At 41.0% G+C, this 27,833-nt stretch overlaps 1 long non-coding RNA gene across 2 annotated transcripts; it reads right to left on the bottom strand.

The window, feature by feature from the left end:
• Nucleotides 1–1,255: 1,255 nt before the first annotated feature.
• On the bottom strand, nt 1,256–17,316 carry LOC123590787. Of its 2 annotated transcripts, XR_006708976.1 has the most exons (5): nt 17,133–17,316; nt 16,916–17,049; nt 5,436–5,616; nt 4,751–4,904; nt 1,256–2,533 (listed from the first exon to the last, which is right to left on the bottom strand). It is a non-coding gene; the product is annotated as an uncharacterized LOC123590787 (long non-coding RNA). The 2 variants fall into 2 exon arrangements; XR_006708975.1 differs by lacking the exon at nt 1,256–2,533 and having other exon boundaries at nt 4,616–4,904; nt 17,133–17,313.
• Nucleotides 17,317–27,833: the final 10,517 nt, after the last annotated feature.

Below are 27,833 nucleotides of genomic sequence, written 5' to 3'. Positions count from 1 at the left end.
GCCCTCTGCTGTGGACCAACGGAAACCTGGAGAAGGGAAGATGGCACCTCTACCTCAGGACACATCTCTCGTTGGCTTTAGATTTCTCCAACGAACGAACACTGAGAGACCATACAGTGTATGTCTGAAGTAGACCCTGGGCACAACACACAAAGAAGCGTCAGCTTTACTTCCATTTTGGAATGATGTATAAAAAGTAGAAGCGTGGAAGCCTATGCTCTCGATTTACTAGTTAAAAATTGGTCAACTTTCACCTCACCTTCATCCATTACCTAAATGATAATCCAAGCACATGGAATGAGTCAATGGCCTTTGCTTCATCTGCCTCTGACTTTGGCCACACTTGGAGGTAGTTGACGTTTTTAGGAAGCAAATAAAGTAAGAATTCCTTTTCTTTTCAAAATGATAACTCCATCCTGCAACCAATTACTGAGTTTGGTGTTAAAGAGTATCTAAAACACTGTAAATATGTGAGGGGCGGTTGTTCCATTATTTACCATAGCAGTCACAAAGACACTAGATGCTCATGGCACAAGAATAGTAGAATAAATTATGAAGAAGCCATAGGATGTATATGATAAATCCTTGAAAATCACACTTTAATAATAATTTTAATGACATTAGAAATGATTACAAAATAGTGTTAAGTAAAAAAAATAGCATATCAGAGAACTGATACATAAAATGTTCTCAACTATTTTATTAAAACAAACAACAACAACAAAGACACCAAAATGCCAATATCTCTGAAAGGTAGAGTTACAAATGGGCTTATATTTTCTGTCTTGTTTTTTGTTTTGTATTTTCAAAAGAAACCACCCTGTTAAAATGAAGCTATTAATTTTATAATCAGAAAGAATGTAGTTCTCACATCATTATTACTGACAGCTTACTTTTTGTCATTGTCAAAAAAGGAGACTTAAACCACCAGGCAAGAACAAAGCTGGTTCTTGGGAGACTGCGGAGTGGAGAGTGATGGGGAAATGGATGGAAAGCAGGAAAGGGAAGACCAAGGAAGTGATAGCAGTAGGATACTAAGAATTCATTTCACCTTCCTCCGTGGTCAGAGGACAGCACTGCATCCAGCCAATCACTGTTTTCCACGAGCAAAAATCGGGAAAAAAAAAGAGTGACAGCATCATTGAAGACATTGCCTAATGAAAACGAACTCTTTCAGTCAGAGGCAAATTAAATGTATGGACTTTGAGATCTTCTGTTTGATGGCTTCGCAAGGCAAAGAAAACAGAACAATTAGTTACCATTAAAAGTTTTATTTTTCCTCTGCTCAGCTCAATTGACACTGATTATGAATAAGTCAAATACCATTTAATACGTTTCAAATTCTTTTCTACTTCATAGAATCCATTTGGTCATTTGCAGGTGTCTATGAATGGGTTTGTTTTATCTACTGAAGGACATTTGCATCGTACATTGTGAGTATATTTGGCATGGAGGAAAGGAACATTACTTGGTAAAGTGATGTTAGCAGAAAATTACTACCTGGATAAAGGGACATTTCATGCATGCATTTTGGAAGAAAGCTTAGAGATATCTTTTCCAGGTGCCAGAAGTCTTTCTATGAACTAATTTTTGCCTCAGACCTTTGCTGAGCCACGCAGAAAGACAGTGTCTAGAAGGAGAATGGTCTGGGAAGAAAGAACAAGAAAACTGGGATGGCTGACTTACAATATTTGGAAACACACGGATGAGTTCCTAGGATTATGCTCTTGAATAATGGGAGTCTAAACAACAATTATGCCACCTACTTCAACAGCTGCTTTGTATCTCACCTGGAGGAATGGTCTATGGAACAAGGAAAGGTCTGAAATGCGGTGAACAGGGAAAGAAGATTATGAAAATTGGGGGAATAATAAATAAAGAATTTTTAAACTAAAGAGATTAAGTAATCAGAGATTGTAAGTAAGTAAAACCCCAAGGAGAAATTTGTAGAAGTAAGACAAAGCTCTATCAAAAGCACCAGAAAGCCTGGCAGTTTAGTAAGAACTGAGTGCCATCCAAGGTGAGTCCTGAAATCATTCTGTGGTCCTCACCTTGCCTTCAAGCCTCATCTGTCACTGTGGGGCAATGGAAACCTTGAAATTGATCACATTGGCTACATAGGCTAATCTCTAGACTTTGAACTTGTAAACGTTCCTATGATGCTCTCCAGCTTTCTTATCTCTTTGTGGTGGAACGTGTTTATCTGCCTAGACTTAAAATTGTTAATGATTAACTGGTAGAAACTAAAGGTCTAATTCTTTTGGCAGTTTCCCCAAAACAGATACTTTCCCTCCGTAACCAATATTGCGCTGATTTTCAGAAACTTCTCTTTCAAATTGTAAGATCAGTCCCTTTGGAAAGTGCTTTTTTATTTCTTTAGCTCAAAGAAGTGCTGTGTTGTTGCTTCAGGGTAACACATTAACAGCCTAGTCATAGTGCCTCAGTGCAATTATCATCACAGTCTCCTCTGGAGCCCAACTGAGGAACCAGCAGGCAACCACGGCAAAGAGAAAGCCATGAGAGGGTGTTTTCCCTGGGGGAAGAAAAAAGATGACATTTGAAGCACTGTGAGAGGGAAAAAGACAATTACCCTTCATACCCGGAAACCCCAGGTAATTAGTTTTAGTGATTACAGTACACCAAATAGGTACTGTATGATACGTTCTCTGAGGTCTCAACATTTTTGTAAATGTATGACAAGAATTAGGAACCAAATAGATGGTATTAAGCCATTTTCTGTGTCAGTAATTAGTCAATAGTAGTTGGGAACAACCTCTTACCAGACTCTTAGATTACAAGTAATGATGACACCACACCTGCTCTCCAAAATGATCCAGTCCCCCCGCCCCCAAGAAAAGGAAGAAACCAGGGTTAGTTCCAAACAAACAAACATAAATAGCTGAAGGAGAAGATGCATTTAAATGAAGGCTTCAAAGGCATGGAATTCTTTGAATAAGAGCAAAGTAAGTACTGTAGTATAGAAAAACAATAATTCCCAACTGTCCTTGCTAAGGTTTCTTTTTTTTTTTTTTTAATGTTTACTTATTTTTGACAGACAGAGAGAGAGAGCGCACGCATGCATGGGTCAGGGAGAGGGGGAAGGGTCAGAGAGAGGGGAACAGAGGATCCAAAGTGGGCTCTGTATTGACAGCAATGAGCAGGATGTGGGACTCGAACCCATGAACCACAAGATCATGACCTGAACCAAAGTTGGATGCTCAACCAACTGAGCCATCCAGCTGCCCCAAGCTCAGGTTTCTTAAAAGCAGGGCCTAAAATGGGGATCCTTCTTCTAGTGGTTTCTTGGGTTGTGCTCTCAGGGAAGGGGGTAAAGGAAAAGAATAGATCTAGGAGGGAAAAAGCTAAGCAAGAATCCAATCTTAGCTGGAGACTGGTTTAGTATGGCTCCCACTGGGACAGACACCCTGGAGCACAAATTGCACCTGAGTTAGGTCCCGCCTTGAGGTGAAGGGGCTGGCCTATGCCCGTCTGTCATCTGCCATGGTCTGTTAAGGTGAGTAGGTAGGCTACACAGAGATCCCAGGTTGTCTGGGGCAGGGTGAGTGGGCGATTCTCCAGAATGGGGGCAGCTGTGAGTTGTTGGCAGCTACAGGATGGGTGTGCCAGCTGGTAAAGAGGGTCTAGGTAGGGCACCAATGGCATCAACTACACCAAACATGTCTTAGATGAATAGCATCAAGCCACCACTTGATACTCAGAGCAAGAAGTTGGCTGCACAGAGCAGTGGCTGAACGTGATAGGAAGCCACCGTAGACATTCACTGAAACCCATTCCCATCTCCTTAGAACTAAAATCCTTCCTGTCTGGAAACACAGAAGATAAAGTTAAAGCAATAGTAGGATTCTCAGGTAATGAATTAGACGAATGTGGGCCAGATGCTTACCAGCTCTTCCAAGCTTTATAACATGGAGCAAGTTACTCACTTTCCTTAAACCTCAGTTTTCTCATTTACAAATTAATAAATATAAATAGGGGCACCTGGCTGGCTCAGTCAGTAGAATGTGCAACTTTTGATCTTGGGGTTATGAGTTCCAGCCCCATGTTGGGTATGGAGATTACTTAAAAATAAAATCTTTAAATAATAATAATAAGTATAAATATAAATAAACTTATCATAGGAGATAATAATACTACCTTGGTTATGGGGTGAGTATTAAATGAGATCTTATATTTTCATGAGCTTAGCCCACTACCTGGCATATACTAAAGGCTCCATAATTGAGGGTTAATAATTATTAATTTGGAAGGCAATTTTCCAAGTTGATCAGAATTGTAAAGTGATGCCACATCAATGGGAAATCCAATAGTTACACCAACACCTAACCTAGCACGTCTATGGTACTTTGTAGGTTATCAAGTGTTTTCATATGTATAGAGTCATGGTCCCCCTTTTACGGGGGAAGAAACAAAAGACTTGACTCAGAGAGCCCATCAGGTAAAGCCCCGGAACTACTACCACAAGCTGGAAATCTCTTGTAGATCTGGCTTTCTGGGTTCTCACAAAGTTCCCCAAGCTCCCGGGGGAGCAGATTTGTCAGCTTATCCAAGGGATTGAATGACCCCCAAATTTCATGTCAGGAAGTGGTACTTAGTATTTTATCCATCCTGGAATGAAGGAACCATTTTAATCAACAAGGGAGCATCACATATTTAATGGCTTTCCAAAGGTTTAAATGTTGATTTATCTGTGTTGCTGTCAGAGCCAGGCTCATTGCTAATCCTTACTCACATAAGCTTAGCACATGGACTGGAGAGAACTGTACTTTTTAGTCTGAGAAGCAGGATCCTTAAGCCAAAAGCAGGAAGGGGCAGCAGGAGACTCAACTCAGATGACCTCTGCTTCGTCTTCCAACTCAGAAGTTAGCCAACAGAAGTGAAAAAACCTAAAATTTGAATACACATTGCTTTGCAAAGTGCCACTGATGTCACCACACAGACATTTGGAAAAAGTGAGGTAGATCCTAATTTTCTCTTCAAATAGTTCAAAAGCAAAAAAAAAAAAATCTTTTCCATTTTAAAACTACATGCTAGTAAACAATTTAACTTTTTCCCCTACTGAATGTTTTTGAGTATCATATAGTCATGCCTGTAGTAAAAATACAACTTAATCCACAGAGGTGAGTAATTTTTTTTTAAGTCATAACTTTACTTGGTAATCTGTTCCTAAGCTTTGTCATTTTCTCTTCCAGGAATTTATTCTTCATATTGAACCTAGACCATTCCTCTCAAAATTGTCTCTTATTTTGTTTCCAGAAAAAATAGAGAACATCGTTAGTACCAAACTCGAATGAAAAGTATACTTTTGTCTATTGTGAAATATTAGTCTACTCCCTCAAATGTCTCTTATGCAATTCAAATAATCACAAATTCCTCACTTCTTCATCCCCTCCTTAGGTATTATTGTTTATACGTACGTGATAGCCACTTCTTCCAAAGTTCTAAATAATTAGGAGCTTGTGTGATCCAGGATTGGGACTGTCTTTTCAAGTTCTTAGTCAAAGATTCTCAGCAGACAGCCTGATTCAGGGCCACCTGGGCAACGGCCATCCAAAATATTTGGAAGGCTCCAGTCTCCTCTGAGCAGAGTGGTTAAGGCTGTGGGAAGAGAAGTAGACAGATCTGGGTTTGCGTTCCAGCTATGCGACTTACTGATTGTTCATACTTGGGTAGTAATTAATACCTCTGTGCTTAAGAAATGAGGCTAATCATGGCACCCATTTCATAAAATTCTTATGAAGAAAGAATGAGATAAAACTATGAAATAATAGACACCCCAAGAATATTAGTGATTGTCAGAGTAAAATTCTGTTCTTCTTATCATCTCATGGTCATCTGTCACTTGCCTGAGTTCTACTGGTGAATGAAACAATATAAGACTTGAGTTTACACAAACCTCTTTCTCATCGTTAGTTTTCCCTTTTGAATACACATTCAAATGTAATGTTATTGACATTCCCAGACTGAAAATATATTTTGTCTCCCTTGAGTCGTTCAGAGAACCTTTTGGCTACATTGCATCCAGTTTGAAGTATACTAGTCATCTGAGTGTACTCAAGGCTTTAGGATATGCAGAAGAAAAAGTCAGTCTTCTAGGAAGCCACTTTTGTAGTAGCCGTGTAATTGATCTCTGGTCTAGGTTCTGAAACAAATTAGTTCAGAGGGAAATTCAGCAGAGAGCAAATATCATTTAGATTTAGAATAATAGAAACCTCCAACATCATAGTTGGAAGAAACCTTAGATGTCATCCCCACTTGATGCATAAATTCTCTTCACAGTGTCCTTAAAAAGTAACCATTCAGTTCAATCGAGTTCAGTCAGGCAGCTTGACTTGGTAGAAAGTTTTCTCACATTTTGAGCTAAAATAATCTCCATTATGATGATGTCTACTCATTGGTTCTCACTTTTCCCTTCACATCCCTATACCCCCGAGGGAGAGTGTAATACCTCTGCCACTGGACAGATCTTTCCTATTGAAAACATCCATCTGGTCCTTGCTACATGCTCTTTACCATCTTCAGAAATTGACATTTTAAAAAGTAAATACCCCAATTCTTTCATTAAAATGAAAAAAATTACTTTGCTCTTTTTTTTAATTAAAAAAAAAACTTTAACATTTTTCTATTTTTGAGAGAGAGAGAAAGCGCACTAGCAGGAGAGGGGCAGAGAAAAAGGGAGACACAGACTCCGAAACAGGCTCCAGTCTCTTAGCTGTCAGCACAGAGCCCGATGTGGGGCTCAAACCCATGAACTGTGAGATCATGACCCAAGCCAAAGTTGGAGGCTTAACTGCTGAGCCACCCAGGTGCCCCCAAAATTGCTTTGCTCTTAAAGTAATCACTGTGAATACCACTGTAAGAAAGAGTTACATACACACACACACACACACACACACACACACACACTTTTAAACCTCGCCCCAACCACCATTTTGTAGCCTCAAACCTGTAATCATTTTTCTCCGTATTCCTTTTGCTTTTTTACCCAGCAGGACTAAAAGAGACTTTAGATACTTGGGGCTAAAAATATCGTAGCATGCACTGAATATTGACCTTCTATAGGTAGCTTCATATGTATTGTGTCTTATTTGGAACAGTAGCTTGCTTGGACACGCCCAATTACCGGAATCAATGGAGGTCCGCATGCCATTCTCAAAGATTCCCTATTCTAACTTCTTCTTTCCCAACCCTATTTAAAGCATATAACCACACAGGTAACTTTGGAGACCATCATGGTTTTCTCCAATTACAGAGAAACATTTGGACTTACATGTTCCTTAGCTTGACGAGTGTTTCCGGTTTCAGAGGGGAAATTGTTCCACCGAAAGAAATTGCTGAGGTTTCCCTTTATATTTTATGACACTACATCAATATAGATAAACATATTTAAGAAAAATATTGAAAGTAAAGAGAGTACTACTACTGCCATAGCGGATATTGGTAGTAGAACAGAAAAAGCCACCACAGAGTGAAGTGTTTCTTGACAGGTGGGCGAAGTTCCTTATTTAGTATTCAAGTTAACATATTTTTGAGAAACAGTAAATAAACTGGGAGGACCTCCATGGCATGTATGATCACTATTCTAGTGTCCTGAATGGGAAAAACATTAACTTCATGCCCTATAGAATATGGTGGCCAGCTTTGTGTAGTGGCAGTATCTTAGCCAATGAAGTTTATCCGAGGCGCGATTATTGCGAACAGAATATGGTGGCCACATGCAGCTGGTTCATTTTGGAGAAGTCTCTGCTTAAAGATACACTGATGTATTGCTGCCAAAATGTTATATTATGTAGAATATCTTCTTAAAGCTCAAGGCTATTTTGATTTCAGCATTTAAGAGAAGTGGTAAGCAATTCAGATACATGACTTTCTCACAAGCTGGGAATATTTTAGACTTCTCAGGGTTGCTTAATCTAAGAAAATTCTAGCTTCTTGAGCATTACCTCCAGGAAAGTTGTTACAAATTCAAAGGCATAACATTGTTTCTTATATAGAATTATGGGATTTTGAGATAAATTTTCAGCCAGACTTTGACTATTGGGATTCTCTTCCTCCCCCTTCTTTATAAATAAGGAATCTTCTAAATAAGAAATAAAATTCTAAGTCTATCCAATGCCAAACATACAAATACGTATACAAAAATATAAATACAAATACATAAACATACAATACTATTGTGTTGTTTTGTTTTATTTTTTAAGTCCATGCTATTCCCCTGGTTAAAAATATTGTTAGTTTTGGGCGCCTGGGTTGCTCAGTCACTTAAGCATTGGACTTGGGCTCAGGTCATGATGTCTCAGTCTGTGGGTTCGAGTTCCATGTCTGCCTCTATGCTGACAGCACAGAGCCTGCTTTGGATCCTCTGTTCCCCCTCTCTCTCTCTGCCCCTCGCTCACTCTCTTTCTCTCAAAAATAAATAAACTTTAAAAAAATATTGTGAGCTTAATATTCTCTTAGCATTCCTTAAAATTATTCCATTAAAAAATCATAAGGACGCATAGGTGTGAGTGAGGCACCCTTATAAGACAAATTGCACCGTCCAGCTGTTGAGATGCTTGATGTCATTTTACCTTATTCTTAACATGTCATACTAGAAAAGAAAGAAAAAAAGGAATCTCTGTATAATAAGATTGAGAATGTTACCTTATCAACTTTATACAACATGAAATCTTTTAAGAAATTTAGCAGAGAGGCACCTGGGTGGCTCAGTTGGTTAAGCCTCAGACTTGATTTTGGCTCAGGTTATGATCTCACAGTTTGTGAGTTCAAGCTCCAGGCCGGGCTCCATGCTGACAGCACAGAGCCTGCTTGGGATTCTCTCTTTCCCTCTCTCTCTCTGCCCCTCCCCCGCTCGTGCACACTCTCTAAATAAACAAATAAATAAACAAACAAACTTAAAAAAAAAAAAAAAGAAATTTAGCAGTTTATTGTAGCCTGTCCTAAGCACCACATGGTGCATATTTTCAAATAATGAAATACCTGCAGAAATACCATAATGGCTTGTTTTGGTTGGTGGCTTTGAGGCTTCTTATCTGTTCACAGGCTTTGCCAGGAATTTTCGTTTTCCTAATGTTATTCACAAGGTGTGACCGCTTGTCCCATTCATCATGAAGAACAATAGCAAGCATACTTCTATTTTGTTAAAGCCAAGGAAAATTCTTAGAGATGAATGTTAATAAACTCTGTCTACATGGCCACAGGTGGAGTCAAGATGTAACTAATATTATGTTTATTTGACTAAGAGAGGGAGCCAAACTGGATAATTCCCAAATCTAATCAAACCAATTTTACTGGAAGTATCAGATTTTCGCTGCTTATTTTGGTCTTTATTCTACGTGGTGTTGAAAAGAGACAACTTAGTCTTAAGGCATAGATTTCAACCTGTCCTAGCTGCTTACCCAATTGATGCAGAGAAAAATCCAAAAAATAATAAAGAAAAAAAATGCATTTAGGATACAAAGACATGGAGGGATCTGGTTCTTTCCTAAGTTTCCTTCCCGGTCTTTCTGTTTTTCCAAAGAAGCTTCAGAAAAAATTTGTAAATGTTTAATCCAGTGCTAATGACTAATAAAAATGACAAGATCATTCTTGACTAGTGGATTAGATCTATTTTTATTCTACCCAGTCACACGATATCTGCTTAATGGAAAGCCCCCTCCTGTGTTCCTCAGTGATTAAAGAGACTTGCCCCAGAGGTAACATGGGAACTTCCTGGTTACATGAAGTTTGTACACAAGTTCTAACTTGAAATATTCCTCATCCAATGCTTAATTGTCTGCCATAAATTGGAAAAAGTAGCTGGGGACTTGGATTTATTCTGGGTTTGACTCTTCTCTGGAGGTTTTCAAAATTTTTCAGCATCCACTGACACACTATGAAGTTAGAGGTTTGGGTCAACTCAAGATTTACCTAATTTTTTTATTTTAAAACCATTGTTGGTTTAAAATCATTCTGGTTTGGGGGCACCTGGGTGGCTCAGTCGTTTGAGCATCCGGCTCTTGGTCGCAGAGGGGGTCATAGTCTCTCAGTTCATGGGATCAGGCCCACGTCGGCCTCCATGCTGAAAGGACGGAGCCTGCTTGGGATTCTTTCTCTCCACCACTCATGCTTTCCCTCTTTTCCTCCCTCAAATTAAAGAACTAAAACATTAAAAAAAAATTTAATAAAAAATAATAACATAAAATCATTCTGGTTTTAAAGTCAAAATGTCCTCCTCAGCCATCCCTGTGCTTTCAGTAAGTGGACCTAAAATTCAACAATTTGAGGCAAATAATTTACAGCCCTGCCTCCAACAGCCAAGCAAAAGTCTCACGAAGTATATTATCAGTAAAACTATCTTTGATATTAGCTACATATGGGATAGGCATATATATATATATATATATATATATATATATATATGTAATAAAAAGGTAAACAAATCTTTTTGATCAAAAAGGTAAACAGATCATTTGAAAACTAAAAAGTATACTTAGGAGAAGAGTTAAGTTTATTAAGATAGATAATCAATATACAATAAAGCATGAATATGTATTTCAGAATGTTTCATAAAACTTTTTTTCTCATATGGAACTGTCACAGAAGGTCACAAAATGTTAAACAGCCTTTTATAGACCAATCTCTTATGCCATGGGTAAATCCAATCAATCTTTCTGGTTTCTGTCGAAATAAATTTGGGGAAGGAAATACCAATTTTTGGACAGTCATAGAAGGGCTTCCATATATTACACTGAATTCTATCTGTAATTTCCAAATCAACTTCCTTGACTCCTTTTCCAGGTTACCATTCTACCATTGGATGGTTATTCTCAAAGCCTTCTCCCAAGCTTCTTTAGGGAGCCATACATTCCTAACTAGTTCATGCATTTGTTCATTAATTTATTCAATATTTATTGAGTATCTATTATATACTGGGCACTGGGGAACTTTTTCTTTTTTTAAGATACAGCTTCTGCCTTCAAGAAGCTTATGGTTTTTAGGAAGAGATAAACACACAAAAAGAAAATTCACTATAGAGTGTGGTATACACTTACGTAGAGGTTGGCTAGACTTTGTGAGAGCTTAGAGCAGGAACATGTTATCTGGGTTTGGGTGTGGGAGGGTGACCAGAGAAACCCTCTAGAAAAGAAGACACTTGAAAGAAGTTTTGGTGACCAAGTTGGAGTTACCTAAGTGACTACTAATGAAAACAGTGATCCCATTTACCATGTGCCAGGCACTGAGCTGAACCCTTTACAAACATAATCTCATTAGTCTTTAGTAATATAGTAGAGAATGATTGTTTTTTTTCTCATTTCATAGATGAGGCAATGAAGGCTTAGAACTGGTCAGTGCGTTAAGCAAGGTATACAGCAAATAGGAGAGCTCTAATCAGGAGAGTGTTTCTGGCCAAGAAAACAGCATATGAGCAGGTCTTAAAAGGGGTAATAGTCTGACCTGTGTGAGCCCGGAGGTGGGACTGTGTATCTGATCCAAAACCAGCATGTGTGGCAGGGAGCGTGGCTGTTGTGTATAAGGAGTCTACAGCTGAGCAATGCGGAATCGCTAAGTTAAATATTTTCAATTTAATTCCACAGCTATGATAAACTCTTGAAAGATCCTGCCGAGGACAAGAAAAACTTGAGTATATTTATATGTGAAGGCTTTAGTTCATCTTTTATTTTATTTGAGACCTGGTGTTACCAATTGGCATGACTTGAGTACCTCCCATTCCTCCAGTGATCATTTTGCACCTAACGTCCCCTCTGCTAATTAACATAGATTTCAGTGGTAGGATTTGAAGTGCTAAGTAACTCCCTCAGAAGTGTTGATCCCTCATTAGGGTTTTTCAAACGGTAACTAACCCATTTAGTTGGGTTAATCCGTGCCTGACTAGGACACTTCAGGTGCCTCCTCACTACGCAGATTAGACAGATAATATTTTAAAGCAAATCAACACAGAGACGACATAACTGCCAGGTGAGAGCTTACTAGTAAAAACAAGAGAGAAAAGTGTCCCTTTGTGTGTGTGTGTGTGTGTGTGTTTGAGGCAGTTGCCGCAAGGACGAGTGGAGACAGGCTAGGAGTGAGGTGGCCCCAGTCATTTCCTTTTCCTGAATGGGTGTGCAGATGATGAGTTAGGAATGTGTGAGCCTCTGCACCCCTTTGTCTGAAAAGCCTCGTGACACGCTCTGGCTCCATAAACACAACCATTATCCCTCATGCCTTTTCCACAGTTGGGCGGTGCTGACGTGGAGAAGTCAAGGCACAGACAGGCTGACACTGAGAAATGAGAGCAGTATCTGAAACAAAGGCTCCGGATGGCGTCATGTTTCCACGTGGCTGGCCTGGAGACAGATGGCACATTTGCTGGGCGCTGCTTGGGAGAAGGGGACTTATTCTGGGCTGAAGACAAAGCCCTGGCACCCCCCCCCCCCCCGGGACAAGCTGACAGGCAGGATGGCAGTGTGCCTCTCTCCGAGCAAGATCTGAAGGAGATCTGGTATGTATTCCTTTTGTGTGTGATGCCCTCAACTCAATGCAGCACTTCAGGAACCACGTGGGATTCCTAGGCTTACAGAATCTCTTAACAGCTCAGGCCCCAACCCTCCCTCGCAAATTAGGGAGCACATCTGCACATACTCACATGATTTTGTGTATACTTTCAGGAGGACCATGGATCTCCCCCGTTCCTAAAAGACTAGTGTCTTTCAGAGCAGCTTAAACTAGAATGATCTCTGAGGGCGAAAATATCAATAAAGCAAATAAATTTTCCATCATTTCACCTCATTTCAAATCAGATTTTCACTGAAAATAAAACCAGAATTGTCCAGCCTTTGAGGTGTCTTACAGTAACATGAACAGCCCTCATTTCTTTATTCCTAGTAATGTTTGGCTGAGGTTGGGGGCTACCCAGCAGGAATGCTAGGGAGGGGGTTCCTATACTGGATGGGAGATTGGACACGATTACCTATGCATGGGCCTTACAACTCTTTTTTTTTTTTTTTTAATTTTTTTTTTCAACTTTTATTTATTTTTGGGACAGAGAGAGACAGAGCATGAACGGGGGAGGGGCAGAGAGAGAGGGAGACACAGAATCAGAAACAGGCTCCAGGCTCTGAGCCATCAGCCCAGAGCCCGACGCGGGGCTCGAACTCACGGACCGCGAGATCGTGACCTGGCTGAAGTCGGACGCTTAACCGACTGCGCCACCCAGGCACCCCGGGCCTTACAACTCTTGAGTCCATGTGTTTCCATTTACAGACACCCTTATGACTCCAGAGAAGGAGACTGCTGGAGAATCTCCAGGAGTCACAGAGAATTCATCTCCTCACAGGAGGGTCAAAGGTTGTCCGGAGAGACTTCAGGTCTCTACAGGGAATCAATTCTAAGAACATTGAGTTCAGTAACACGTGCCCATCAAGCCTGCTCGCTTCCTTAAGAAGCCCCTAGATTGGGGACTGGGGGCTGGGACTGAGGGGCAGGAAGGGCAGGAAACAGGAGGCAGGCCTACGGGTCAAATTTCCTCCAGGACTAAGAAGACAGAGATGAGCAGTTGGGGTATTTGAGATCTGGGGGGCTACTCAGAGAGTGGAGTGCAGTTTTCCTGTGGAGTTTGTTATCCCCTCGTCACCTCCCAACCCTAGGCAAGGAGAGTCAGCATTCAAAGATGTTTATTTGAAGACAAAAAATGCTTATCCAAAAAGAAAAAATAAAACACATGCATATAAACAGTAAGACAACACTGAAAGGGACAATAAAATATTCCTAGTAAATTACTTTTGGGTTGTGAATTTATAGGTAATCTTGGTATGTTGTATTTTATACATATCTTTATATGGATAGTCTGTTTTCTACAACGAACATTATGAGACTGCTTTCCAAAAAAGCAATCACAACATTTGTAGATACAAATTCTTATTTAGAAATACAACCCGTCATTTTTGTTAGGTGCGGGCCTGGTAAGACCAGATTAAATAACTCTGGGAGATAAGCGGGCTCTAGGCTTCTTTGGATGCCTTGAGATAATCACCAACGCCATGAAACACAGGCAATACATGGACAGGGTTTTGCATTCAACAAACTGAATCTTGCTTAAGGGAGTCTAAACACAAGCTGAGCGCATAATACTTTCAAACACAGTGACAGCCTCAGTGATAGAAAATTCCTTCTTGGGGCGCCTGGGTGGCGCAGTCGGTTAAGCGTCCGACTTCAGCCAGGTCACGATCTCGCGGTCCGTGAGTTCGAGCCCCGCGTCGGGCTCTGGGCTGATGGCTCAGAGCCTGGAGCCTGTTTCCGATTCCGTGTCTCCCTCTCTCTCTGCCCCTCCCCCGTTCATGCTCTGTCTCTCTCTGTCCCAAAAATAAATAAACGTTGAAAAAAAAAAAAAAAAAAAGAAAATCCCTTCTTGATTTGGGATTCCATCTCTTTGGACACCCTCTCTTTTTCCTGGCACAATTTCAGACTTCTCTTTCAAGAGCTGTATGTAGTCTCAGGAGAGGTTGGGAACAGCGACGTTGGCCACACCTTCTATTTCTGTTCTCATGGTGGCAGCCTAGCCTCGCCTCGCTGACCTCCTGCCTGAACTATTCCAAGAATCTCTACCCATTCTCTGCCTCCATCTCATCCTTCCCACACTGCCCAAACCAGAGTTTCTGTCTGTGATGCCACCTTGCCTGGTGAATCAACACCTCCATCTGAAATTCAAGAGCAGGTGCCCTTAACTCCAAGCCCTGATTTTCAACCAAGCTGTTCCTAACACAAATAACTTTGTATAGAAAGATCCAGGGAAATTAGAAGCAGGAGTTTCTTTATTGAAAAACATTAAATGATTCTCCCAAGCAACTGCAGACGGGTTGATCTTGGTTTGTATGTTCTCATTTCGGTCACAATGCCTTTCAGACTAGGCTTCCTGGTCCATGGGGGTAGAGATGGTATCTTCTAGCTCTTTTGAACCCTCCATTTCATTGATTGTAAAGCACTGAGTGATAGTTTATACATTCTTGACACGGTATAGGCATGGTAGCCGAGGAAATCTGCTACTCTGCTATTGGAACGATTTCCAGGGGCCTAAGGATAGCGAACTCTTCAGAATTACAGACTTTGGACTCAAATCATCTGCACACATCTGCCTGTCGGACCAGCATCATGTGTCCTTTGCACAGTATGTCTGTTTCATTCCACAATCAGACCATGAACATTTAGTGAATGTTTGTTCATGCCAGCCCCTTGGTAGGTAAAGTGGATCCAAAGATGAACCAGGTATAGCCCCCGCCCTCAAGCAGCCCAAATCTACTAGAAAGTGAGATACACAAGAGTGACTGTGACACAGAATAATAAGTGCCTTTCAGACTGTGGCTTTGCACAAAGGGCTCTCTAGTCACAAAGGGGCTCGGGGGGGAAGTTGCAAAGGTCAGAAAACATTTGAATTGGGCTTTGAAGCGAGAGTGAGACGAAACCAATACAGACTCGAAGGAAGAGCATTAGAGGCAGAGGGAATGACGCGCAAAAGCGCAGAGAGGTGAGAAGCAGATTACGTATAGAGAAGCACACGCCTCCCATGTGGCTGGAAGTACATGATGAGGTGGGAAGAGGGGAGCTGGCTTCAAGGAGGTAGGCTATAGGGAAGACCAGGGTGGGGAGGAGTGTGCAGATGGTGGGGAGCTGGGAGGGGTGAGGAGGGGGCTTCCTCTCCTGATTCCTCCTTTCGTGTCATTTTCATGGAGCCCAGAGGTGACTGGGCTCTCTCTCGCCATGATGTGAGTCACTGCCTGTCTTCTCTGCCCAGGCCTGAGAGTGGCCTGATGGAGGTGAGTGCTATTACTAACATGTTCCTTCATACACAAGTTTCAACAATTAGTAATAGATGAGGTCAGGCCCACTGTGTCACCAGCTGCCACAAAGCTGGCTCCAGAGTGCCATCAACTCTCCAACCTTGCCCGCAGACAGGTTCCTGCCTCAGGAAACAGGACATCATGCTCAGGAGGGACACACGAAGCGGAAAAATAGGAGGAAAGAAATTGCAAGAGGCTGGCCTGAGACTTCCCAGACAGGGAGTGGCTGTGTAAAGCCAAGATTTTCCCCAAACATTCCAGAACAGTCTATTGAGAAAGAAAGAAAAGAAAGGAAGGAAGGAAGAAAAGAAAAGAAAAGAAAAGAAAAGAAAAGAAAAGAAAAGAACGGAAAAGAAAAGAAAGGAAAAGAAATGAAAGGAAAAGAAAAGAAAAGAAAGAAAAAAAAGAAAAGAAAGAAAAAAGAAAAGAAAAGAAAAGAAAAGAAAAAGAAAGGCCTACTTTTTCTTGTCCTTCATGAAGAACTTCAGTGGGAATGTGAAGAAAGAGCAAAAGGGCCTATTTGCAAGAGAGAATGATTGGGTATGCAAGATTAGGTTCATGTGTAAGCCAGGAAAAAGTTTCCCAAATGGTGTCGTTTGTGAGGTTTCTTCTGTACAATAACACGTCAACTAGACCACGGAGCTGTTGGAAAATGCACAGATCTTGTCCTTTGAATGTGTAAAAGTGACTTCTAAGCTGCAAGTGACTGGTGGTAGTTATGTTATTCCTCTATGTGAATACCCTGAAGAGTAGACAAATCTCTTAGAAATTCACACTTTTTCTGTCTTGCACTCAGCAGATATTTGTTGAGCGGCTACCGTATGCCAGATGTTACTCTGTAGATACTGGAAACATCACCGTGAAGAGCTAGTTTATAATCCAGTGGTGTGAATTCACTTACCTATGCCTTATACCAACTTTCTCATACGCAGAGACAGGAAGGAAGGGAGAGAAGTGTGTAGACAGCGGTGCTGGCAGTCAGAAGTCACTGGTACCTGGGTGTGGAGAGAAGGGAAGCCCACAGGTAGGAAAGAGGAGAAGAAAGGGGTTGTTGGAGAATCTGAGGAGAAACTTTAGATTTTTACCTTTGTGTGTGATTCTCTTCTTAGCTATAGCCAGGACTTGGGACAAGAGCAGCCATTCTGGTCTTACTATCCCAAGGAAGTTCTCCCAAAGCTCGTATAACGTTAAACCTTTTTCGTCTCTTCCCTCTGTGAAACTAGAAAATAGAAACTAATCTCAGCCTGACAGAGAGGAAGGGAAAGAGGAACAGAGAACCAATTCCTGCCAGGAGGGTTCTACCTTGCTGTCTGCTGCCCTGCTCCTTCTCATTGCAGAGCCCTAGTATGGAGGAAGCAAAGGAAGGTGAGAGTTGTAGGTAGGGTGCACAGTGAGGAGCCCGGAAGTCGCCCTCGGTGCTGGCCCTGGGATAAGGCTTATTTCCTTCACCTGGACACGTCTGGCAGCAGGCAGCCACACAGCTACAAACAAGGGTGGATTTCAGAGCTCAGGGGCTCCGGCACATTTCTGGCACCTACGGGCTTCCCATGCCATTTGGTGGCCACGGAGCATGGAGACAGAGCAGGTGGCTGGAGGTGGCTCCCCAGGTAACACGGACATTCCTGAGCTCAAAGAGTTTTGCATCTGTGCAGCCAGCCCACGGGGTCCCGAGAGACTCTCTTGTCTCAGGAGGGTTTGACATCCTCATTCCCTTATGTCCTAGGCACCGCCGGGATGCTGTTTACTCTGCCAAGGGAATGAACTCCCTGCCAGTCAGTTCAGACCCAACCACTGTTCAAGCTTTATGACTTAAGACCACAAAAACTGGAAAAATTGCTTTCGGGAAAACGCCCCTTTTTTGGTGTGGTGAGTCTGCACGTGTGGCGAATGCACGGGGAGGGCGTAACGCTTCTTCATTGAGTGCTTTGAGGTGTTAGTTTTCCTCACTAGACCTTACTTGTTTCTGATGATCTATTTGAGAAATTAGAGCAGACTTGACCAATTTCTGGCTGAGGTGTACTTGAGCTCCTTGTTGGAGCATGTGTGGGGAATGGAGACCAGCATTCCTTACCCAGACCCTTTTCCAGGGCAGCCAAATCACCCGGGAGCCGGGCACCCAGTCTATTTGCACAATGCAGTTTTAGACTCTGAATCATCCTAGGTTCTCTTCTTGGTATCGCTTTGGATTGCACTCAACAGCATTCGGGTGCCTCGGCTTCTCCTTGTACAGACAGGTTTGTTTCCCAGGCTCCCGGGGCACCCCGCCTTCAGGAAGCAGAGAGGCCCCGGCAGATAAAAGGGTTGCCTACATTAGACGCCCACTCACCTGGGACAACCAGGTATTGGTAACAGCTTTTTATCACTTCCAGCCCCACAGAACTTACACAAGTCTGCCCTAGGCAAAATGGTGAAACAGGCCCAATTCATCTGAATTTGTTGTCTCTTCTTCTGTCAACACTAGCTAGCATTTCCTTCTATTTACACTGAAATGTGGCTTCATGCGGCAAGTGTTCATTGACATTTATTTTGCCAAGAGATATGAGCCAAGCCCTGGTCTAGGCAATGAGGCTGAGGCAGGGAACAAAACAGATGAGGCTCCTACCTCATGGAGGGGTTGAAAGCAGCCATGATATTTGCTATGTCAACTTTTCCTTATAGCGCACAGATACCTGTACATGGTATAAAACTATACTGAGAAAATAATATTAAATGGTTAATCTATATGTGCCTTAGAGTATAAAGGAATGCAGAGGAATGATACACACAGATGGGAGGAGGTCGCCACCGAGACAGGAATGGGGACAGGGTTGAGAAGTATGCAAGAGGGGTCCCAATTATATCAGTAAAGAATTCTCAAGCTGAGTGGTGGGTCCACAAGTATTTGTAAATTATGATTTGTGCTCTTTCGTATGTCTTAAATATTTCATTACAATATTTATTATATTTTAAGTGTATTTATTTATTTTGAGAGAGCATGAGCAGGGGAGGGACAGAGAGAGAGGGAGAGAGAGAAAATCCCAAGCATGCCCCACACTGCCAGCATGGAGTCCAATGGGGGCTTGAACCTAAGAACCATGAGATCATGACCTGAGCTGAAATCAAGAGTGGGACGCTCAACCAACTGAGCCACCCAGGGGCCCCACGTTACAATATTTAAAACAAACTATCAGTATAGGATAGAAAGGTGGATGGGCAAAGATGCCCATTACAGAGCTATTTGCTGTCGTCAAAATATTTTAGACTAAGTGTGAGACAAGAGAAAATCGGTTAAATATGGCACAGTAAAAAAAAAAAAAAAAAAAAAAAAAAAAAAGCCAAATGATACTGTGAATATTACTCTGATTGTCCTCTGAATCTGAAGCCGCCTAGGTCAGAGCATCATTTTCCCTGGGCAGAGTGGAAGAGGATAGTAAATTGGTGCCTAACTGAAAGTTTGATTCCCCCCATTTTATTTTCTCCAGAACTTTATTCAGCCCATAATGAGTATAAATGTGTTTACAATGTGAGTATTCCTGAGGATATAGAAATGTTCAGTTATCACTGTACATCATCTTTCTATAACAGATAAGAGCATTTAGTTCTTGAGCAACGAGATACGAAGAAGGCAAAATGTGAAAGGCTGAAACCAGGCCCCCTACCACCATCTACGAGACAAGACTTTAGCACACTTGCCTCTTGACTTTCCAGACGAGGAGGCTTGATTTCAGTGGAATTTTTGTTTCCTTTCTCTTATCAGATCGTTCAGATAAGGGAACCATTGCTCACTTCTTTCATTAGGCTCTACAATGGATAGTATGTAGTAACGGACCTTACCAAGGATTTGATTACTTCCGTCCACCCCCTTTTGCACACCCTATCCAAGAATTCTAAGGAATGTAGCTTTCAAACCAATGATACAAGACAACTGGCTTTCTGCTCTGTTCTCGGGTGATTAAATTATGATTTTGCAGCCCCCTGTAAACTTTTTCCATATAAAACAATCAAACCGAACATTGTTTTACAAATGTATGTGGTACAGTTACAGCTACCGGCCACTAGGTGTCATAACAGAGAGTTACGCAGGAGGGTGCCCTGGGTTTGTGTTCAGGCCCTTCAGCCCCTTTCACTTCAACAGCTTGGTGATCTCTTCTGAGTTTCCGAGAAAGCTTCCCAACGGAGCTTTATGGGAAGATGAACATATGTACTTATCACTCTGGACTATTTGCATTTATCTCAAATTGTTGAAATGTCTGTTCTCTGTTAATAAACCAGAAGCAAGAGGAGGCGTGTTTCAGGGCAGAAAAGAGATTTGACACCTTTCAATCGTTCATCCTTCAGGCAAGTCTTGCAGTTACATTCAGTTTCATACTTCCGTTTTTGTAGCCTTTGTATAATGTTGTAGTGTAGAAACTTAGTGTAAATAAGCTTGTAAATTCAGTGTATAAAGAAAATGTCTAGTTTCCAAAGTCTGTACCTCTGAGGCACATATAGGAATGTAAATCATCAGTAAAACGGAAGTATGAAATGTGAGTTGAAGTGGAAACGATGTAATTATACCACATTTACCCCTAATCTTACTTTTAATAAAGCAACCCCCTTTTATCATAAAATGTCCTTCATCCTTTTGAAACTCAAGTGAGATACGTATATACAGTTGGATCCTTTGACTCGACTCCACATATTAGCTTTATTCTGCAGTAAACGTCTATGTTCTTGTCTTATCTGTTGAAAAAGAGAGGCAAAAGTAGGCGAGCTCCAAACCCATATAGCGCAGCTAACCCTCCGCCCTGAGCTCCCGAACACAAATATGGCCCTCGGTTCCCCGTAGTTCACGTGGCGTCAGTGCAGCAATAAACTAATAGAACTGCCAACTGATCTAACTTCAAAACCAGATGATTATCACTTGTACTTTACAAAGTTGTGAATTAAAGATTTTTAATCTCACGTGATCTTTAAAATCTTAACTATAAATTTCATGAATAAATTTTAAAGTTATAGATGCGGGGGCGCCTGGGTGGCTCCGTTGGTTAAGCGTCCAACTCCTGATTTTGGCTCAGGTCATGATCTCTTTCAGCTCAGGTCATGATCTCATAGTTCGGGAGATCCAGCCCCACGTCGGGCTCTGCACTGACAGTGTGGAGCCTACTTGGGATTCTCTCTTCTTCTCTTTCTGCCCCCAAATAAATAAAGATTTTTAAAATGCTCTAAAAAAAATAAAGTCATAGATGTGGGTGAGGTTATAGATACAGATGATACTGATTAGGTGTAGATGTAATTTCTTCCAAAAAAGACAGACAATTTGTAAGGGGAAAAATGAGAGAAAAATGGAGTTTAGTGATTTTGATTATACACTCCAGTCAACCAGCCCTTTCATGGGAACTGCAAGAATGTAAAGTCTGAGGCTGGATCACAAAACAGAGCTGTTCACTAATTACCGCCTAGAACTTGAAAAAGACTGCTCAGCTGTTTGCTACCTAAGATTCAACTTTGAGACTTTTACTAACACTCAGCCTACATAGAAAGAAAAAAAGAATTTGTGATTGGAATTATTCACAATGATTACCTTGGTAGTTTCTATGTTGCTCAAGGCTATTTGGTTATATTGTTCTAAAGCACAAGAATTGAAGTATTCGTTCTCAAGTACTCAAGGAAAATATTAAATAAGAAAATTTTGAGTAATTCAACATACTTTAGTAAAGATGAGAAAGGAAAGAGGAGGATAATTAGTGTAATTATTGGTATTAGTTCTATCTCTTCAACCTGGCCTCCTCGGGGAATGAGGCATTCTACACAAGTGGGTAAAACATTACTTACTAAAAATTTTAGGGCAAATTTTATATTTAATGGAGAAAAATAGATGCTTCCCTTGAAGATCGCAAAGTACCTTCTATCACTGATCCTGTCTCACTCAGTACTGGAGGTCGTAGCCAACATTACAAGGAAAGAAAGAGAAATAGAGACAAAGGATAAAAAAGTCATCATCTACAGCTTATCACCTACCTAGAGAAATGGACATAATAAGAAAATTTAGCAAGGTTGCTGGATACAGGATCAAATTACAATAAACTATGCTATATCTTTATGTCAATCCTATCCAACTATATAGCTAATTATATCCAAGTTACCATTCACAATGACAACAAAAATACAGATATCTAGAGATTAATTTAACCAATAATACATAAGATCTCTAAGGAGAAGTTTGTAAAACTCCACGACATAAAAGATGATCGGAATAAACAGAAACACATTCCATGTTCTAAGCAAGGGCAACTTGTTATTATAAAGACATTAATTCTTCCCCAGAGTAATCTATTAATAGAATTCAAATTCTGACAGGATTTTTTTTAAGGAAGTCAACAGACTCACTCTGAAATTTAATAGCTAAACCTACATTGAAAGTCCCAGGGAAATTTTGGGGTATTTACCAGAGATTGTCCCCTTTGGGGCCCTAAACTTTACCCCCACAGATTTGTTTTTTTCCCTTTTTTTCTTTCTCCGCCCCACGAATCCAATAAACGCTTTGCTCAGCTCTTCCAGCCTCTCGGCTCCATCTTCCACAATCAGCAGAGCCTGAGAGGGGAAATATGGCACCATAGTCTGAGCTCTCTGGGGGCCCCTTCGCTTTCGGATCTTGGCTCAGCAAATCCTCACCGTCACGATAGCTCTCCGATCTAACAGATTAGTAATACTTTGTCCAGCTCTCAGAGGGAGGTTTGGTTTCATAGGAGAAATTCCTTTGTTCTTTTTGACACCTTTGCATCATTTCAAAAAGTGCTCTACAAACCCCAAGTATGTAACCTTGGGTTTTACTGTCCGCTGGGCACATTCCGATCGCTACCTGCTTCTTGTCATTGCTATAACATGGTTCTCATGATGGCACAGATTCTCTTACTGCTTGCTCCAAGGCACCCTTGCTCTTTTCTATTTCCACGGTTTAACTGGTGGAAAAACGATCTCTTGACATCTCATGCCACTCAAGTCAACATTTTCTCCCTTCCATAATGTTTGATTTATAGACCCTTAACCTAGATTTCCAAATCCTGTTCACTCATTACTTCTTAAGATCATGAGGATTATGTGTATTTTGTTTACCACAGTTTCTCCAGTACCTGGCAAGGAGTCTAGATGAGTGATCAATTGTTGACGATCGATAACTATCTGTTGAGAATATACCTACGAGCGAAATAGCAACAAAAATGTATTGAGACCTACTTAGTGTGAGGTACTCTTCTTTAAAAAATAAAAAAAAAAGGTTTATTTATTTTTGATAGAGGGTGAGGGAGCATGAATGGGGAGGGACAGAGAGAGGAGAGAGAGGGAATCCCAAGCAGGCTCTGTGCTGTCAGTGCAGAGTCCAACTCGGGGCTCAATCTCACAAACCGTGAGATCATGGTTTCAGCTGATCATGATTTCAGTCCAAATCAAGAGTTGGATGCTTAGCAGACTGAGCCACCCAGGCACCCCTGTGGAAGGTATTCTTCTAAGCAATTTACAGTGAATCCTCCCAACAACCTTCCGAGGAAGGATATTCTCTTACCTCACTTTATAGGTAGGACGTAAAGACGTTCAACAACTTGACCTTGTTACTCAGCTAGCAAATGGTAGAGACAGGACTTCGATATAGTTATTGTGACTCCAAAGCTGGCCTTCTCTCTCTCTTTTTTTTCCCCCAACTTTACTGAGCTGTAGTTGACACTTAACACTATTAAAATTTCAGGTGTGTAACATAACGACTTGCCATATGGTACGTATCACAAAATGATCATCACGATAATTTCACCTAACGTATCCATCACCTTGGGAAGCCAGGCTTCTTTTTATTTTTTTATTTTTTATTTTTTAATTTGACAGAGAGAGAGAGCATGCACGCATGATCTGGGGAGAGGAGGTGAGGGGATAAGGGACAGAGGGTAGAGGGAGAGAGAATGAGTCTTAAGCAGCCTCCATGCTCAGCCAGATGTGGGGCTCGATCTCATGACCCTGAGATCATGACCTGAGCCTGAATCAAGAGTCGGAGGCTTCATCAGCTGAGCCACCCAGGTGTCCCAAGGGAAGCCAGGCTTCTTAATTTCCTTTCTTAATATATGACCTCTTAGAAGGCGCTGGAGTTCTCTCTCCTCCTCCCTTCCTATACTCATTTCCATTTCCTCCCTTTCTTATATAACACTGGATATTTCCATGTCAATATGTATTTGCTTTTAAGATAAGAGCTTGAAGTTTTACCCTTACCCAAATCACAGGGGCCACCAAGACCACAGGCAGTCCAGTGCCTGAGAATGGCTTTGTGAGAATCCCTTGCCTCTCATAGGTCCCCAGCATGTTGCACAACTCTGACCTGCTCATACCCTTTGATGAGTTATAAAAGCAGGGCTGAGAACAGCCTTCTCAGACTTTGCTCCTGGATCTCATTTGGTTATGCTGCTGATCTGGGCCAGGGCCTGTATGGGACTCATGCTGCTGATCTGGGCAGGGCCTGTATGGGATTCTGCTTCTCATCAGCATCTGCTGCTTGCTGTGAATTCCCTGACTGGGGCCTGGGTGTGGTTTTCCTTCTGCCTGATTGTTCTTCCTCATGCAGGCCTTATCCTGGTGACCCATTGCTTGTCCTTTCTTGCCTTGGAATGCTCAGATTCAGAAGTTGGCCTTGCTTTATATAATAAGACTATGTGCCCTATTTATGCTTGTGAACATCCTGGCCTTGAACCCATATGTCATCTCCAGGCCATGTGGACAAGTTAGGCTCTCAATTTTGGTCATTTAATATACCTCTGGGGCTTCCCTACGACCTGAGGCTGACTTGTTTACCCTAAGTTTTGCTCGTTTTCCCACTTATTAAAGAACAGCCCTTAGTGTATTCCCTCAACTCTTTCCTTTCTTCCTCTTTTGCTCATATTTCTCAGCTTATCTCCACCCTGTGATCGCTGGTTTCATGAGAGAACCAGATGCGCATGTGAGAAACCTTCCTCATTTTTCCCCGAGAACTTCTGCAGAGGAGGTGTGACAAAGCCATTTACGCTAACGTATGATGTGGTGTAGAGGTGGGGATAATGGAGGCTTGCCAGGTCTGACCTTGAAGAATATTCCAGAAAACTCCAGAAACTGTATGAAAGAGGCCACAGAAATAAAGGCAGAAGCAAACAAACAAATTGTGACTAGAAATTATTCGGTGGGAAATAACATAAATTAAAATAAGATCTAATAGACTCCACTCTGTATGCCTTTCTGTTGTACTGTGTGTGTGTGTGTGTGTGTGTGTGTGTGTGTGCGCGCGCGCGCGCGTGTGTGTGTCCGAGAACCTGCTGGGACCATCTGTTAAATGTTTATTTCCATTGTTACTTCGGAGGTGCCAGAAAAGCCTGTGAAGGAAAGAAAGAGGAAAATAGCTTTTTAAGATCATTGGAAGATGATCAAGAAAAGGAAAAGCCAGGAGCCAAATTCAGCCTCAAGTTCTGTCCATCTTTTTATAACCAGAAAGTTCTAGAATAGGCAAGTCTACCTTTTCAGGGAATTATTACCTCCATCTCTGCTTGTTTCCTCGTTGTTGATACCACTCTTTTATGGTAGAGGAAGTGGAGTACTTAGGAGGGAGACATTTTGTCATTTGTCAATACTTCTTTGCAAGGACAGAGGAAATGGAGCAAAGACAGGAAACAAACCATTTTACTTTACTTGTTAGCTCTTCTGGAAAATAGTTTGAGAATAAGGATGAAGTCTTCCGCCAAAATAAGGTACAAGAGCTTGTCTGTACAATTTAATTATTCATGCTTTCCCTTCCTACAATTAGTCTGGATAATCAAATACTGAGTGACCCAGAAAGACTGAAAGACAATGGAACATTTTCCAGTGGCCTCACATGCTCCTGAGGTTTAATCCTTCTTGCTGACAGCCAAGAATAGCTTCATCGTGGAAAAATTGAAGAAGAAAGTAATTAGCATCCCTGAACAAACCTTGAAAGTTTGTGTTTACATTGGATTAAATTCATAAAAGGAAAAATTGGGTTTTTCTGCTCTCCGAACTATAAAAATTTGGGCAGACAATACTTAAAGTGCCAGCAGCTTCAGAGTCAATTACCTTAAACCTTGTTGCCAAAAACTAATTTTATTTGGTGAAAAGCAAAGTGAGAGTCTACTGGTTTGACCCAAACCTCAAATTAGCTTGCAAATGACAAATTCTCATTTTTTTCCATCAAAATAAAATAGCTCCACTTAGACATTGTGTATTTCTAGGAGATTGAAACCAACATATAGAACTTACCTTTAAATACTGTAACCACTTAACAAAGGCCTGGGGGCACTTTTGGCTAGAATACAACAGAGCAAAGTCTGGTAAAAAGTCCATCTGTTTAAGGAAAGTTATAGCGAGATTTCTGTATTTTATGGAAAAAATTACTTTAGGTTCATCCTATGGAAGTAAAGGATTGTAGTGCTTTACATGAACTCTCATTTCATCCTCACAGCCCAATAAGGCAGGTATTTTTATCCATAGATTATAGAAGGTAGAAATAGTAACTTTCCCATCGTCTTTTTTTTAATTTAAAAGTTCTTAATGTTTCCTTTTTTTCAGAGAGAGAGACAGAGCATGAGCAGGGGAAGGGCAGAGAGAGAGAGAGAGACAGAATCCAAAGCAGCCTCCAGTGCCCAACGCAGGGCTCAAACCCACAAACCATGAGATCATGACCTAAGCCAAAGTCAGATGCTTAACTGACCAAGCCACCCAGGTGCCCCTCCTTTCCCAGAGTCTTAAAGGTGGTGATGAGTCCAGGACCTGCCTGCAGGTGGCTTAGCCTCAGAACTGTCTCTATTAAGCATAGGGGAGAAGTTTTTCTCCTCTAACATATTACAAAGTTTGCAAGATATAAGAAAACATTTAAATTATGGAATTAGAGCTTACCACCCACATAAAAATAAAGGTGATAGTTCTAATGATTGGTAGAATGCTCTCATCAAAAGCTCATAGACACTACTGATCATGAATTCCTCTTTTTTTTTCATAGAGATCGATTCTGGACTTGAGACAATATGCTTAAGCTTTTTGTGGATCATTTTGGCTTTGCAAAGACATGGCCTTTAGGATCATTTTGATTGTTCCACCAGGAGATATTCCATTTCCCTGTGGAAGAGAAAATAACCAGATTGAGTTATAATAATTAACAAAAATCTCTTACATAAAATTTGTTGAGCATTGCCTCCACATCCTCTTAGTTTTTTCCTCCAATCCTTTAAATGCTCACACAAAAAAAGTACTGAGAAAATGACCAAGGCTTTAATCAATGCTAAAGCAAACCAAAGACTGATTTAAACAATTTCTGGAAATAATGTTTGATTTATAAAATCATGTTCATTGATAAGAGTTCTATTTGTGATATGTTTATACTTTTTATGCTAATATACTATATTTTAGAAATATTTAAAGCTGAAATGAAACTCATTTTCCTCACTATTACAACTTATATTTTCAACATCATTATGTTCTTATTCTCATCTTATTTTCCCACAAAATGAGAAGGAATAGAAATCTAGCTCTCAAAAGAAATGCTCCAGAGGCGCTGGCTAGCTCAGTCAGAGGAGCACGAGACTTAGTCTTGGGGTTATGGGTTCGAGCCCCACGCTGGGTGTGGAGATTACTAAAAAATAAATAAACTTAAAAAAAATAAAGAAAGAAAAGCTCCAGGACAAGATGAGTCATATAGTAAAAATACACTGGAGGAAACCAATAGGTCCTAGACTCACGTTACTATTTCCACCAGCTTCTGATATGGCTAAGTGGCTAATATCAGACCACCTCACCTAGGAATGTGAATTATAAATTTAGGTAACATACGAATACAACAGCCATTTAAAGGCAATGAAGAGCAAATAGGCATAAACTCGAGGGGATTAAATTCTTGAAATAAGAGAACTCTACTGTCTATAATCCATATTTATTCAACTTTTCCCCGAGAGCATTCTTCAGACTGTAAGGCATGAATGGACACAACTCAATCAAGAAGTAGCCATTTTATTAGCCTAAGAAGTCAGAGAT

This window comes from Leopardus geoffroyi, chromosome B4 (assembly GCF_018350155.1).
Source record: "Leopardus geoffroyi isolate Oge1 chromosome B4, O.geoffroyi_Oge1_pat1.0, whole genome shotgun sequence".
In the NCBI taxonomy this organism is placed as follows: domain Eukaryota; kingdom Metazoa; phylum Chordata; class Mammalia; order Carnivora; family Felidae; genus Leopardus; species Leopardus geoffroyi.
The sequence above is the reverse complement of the archived record's forward strand: the minus strand, read 5'-3'. Positions and strand labels throughout refer to the sequence as shown.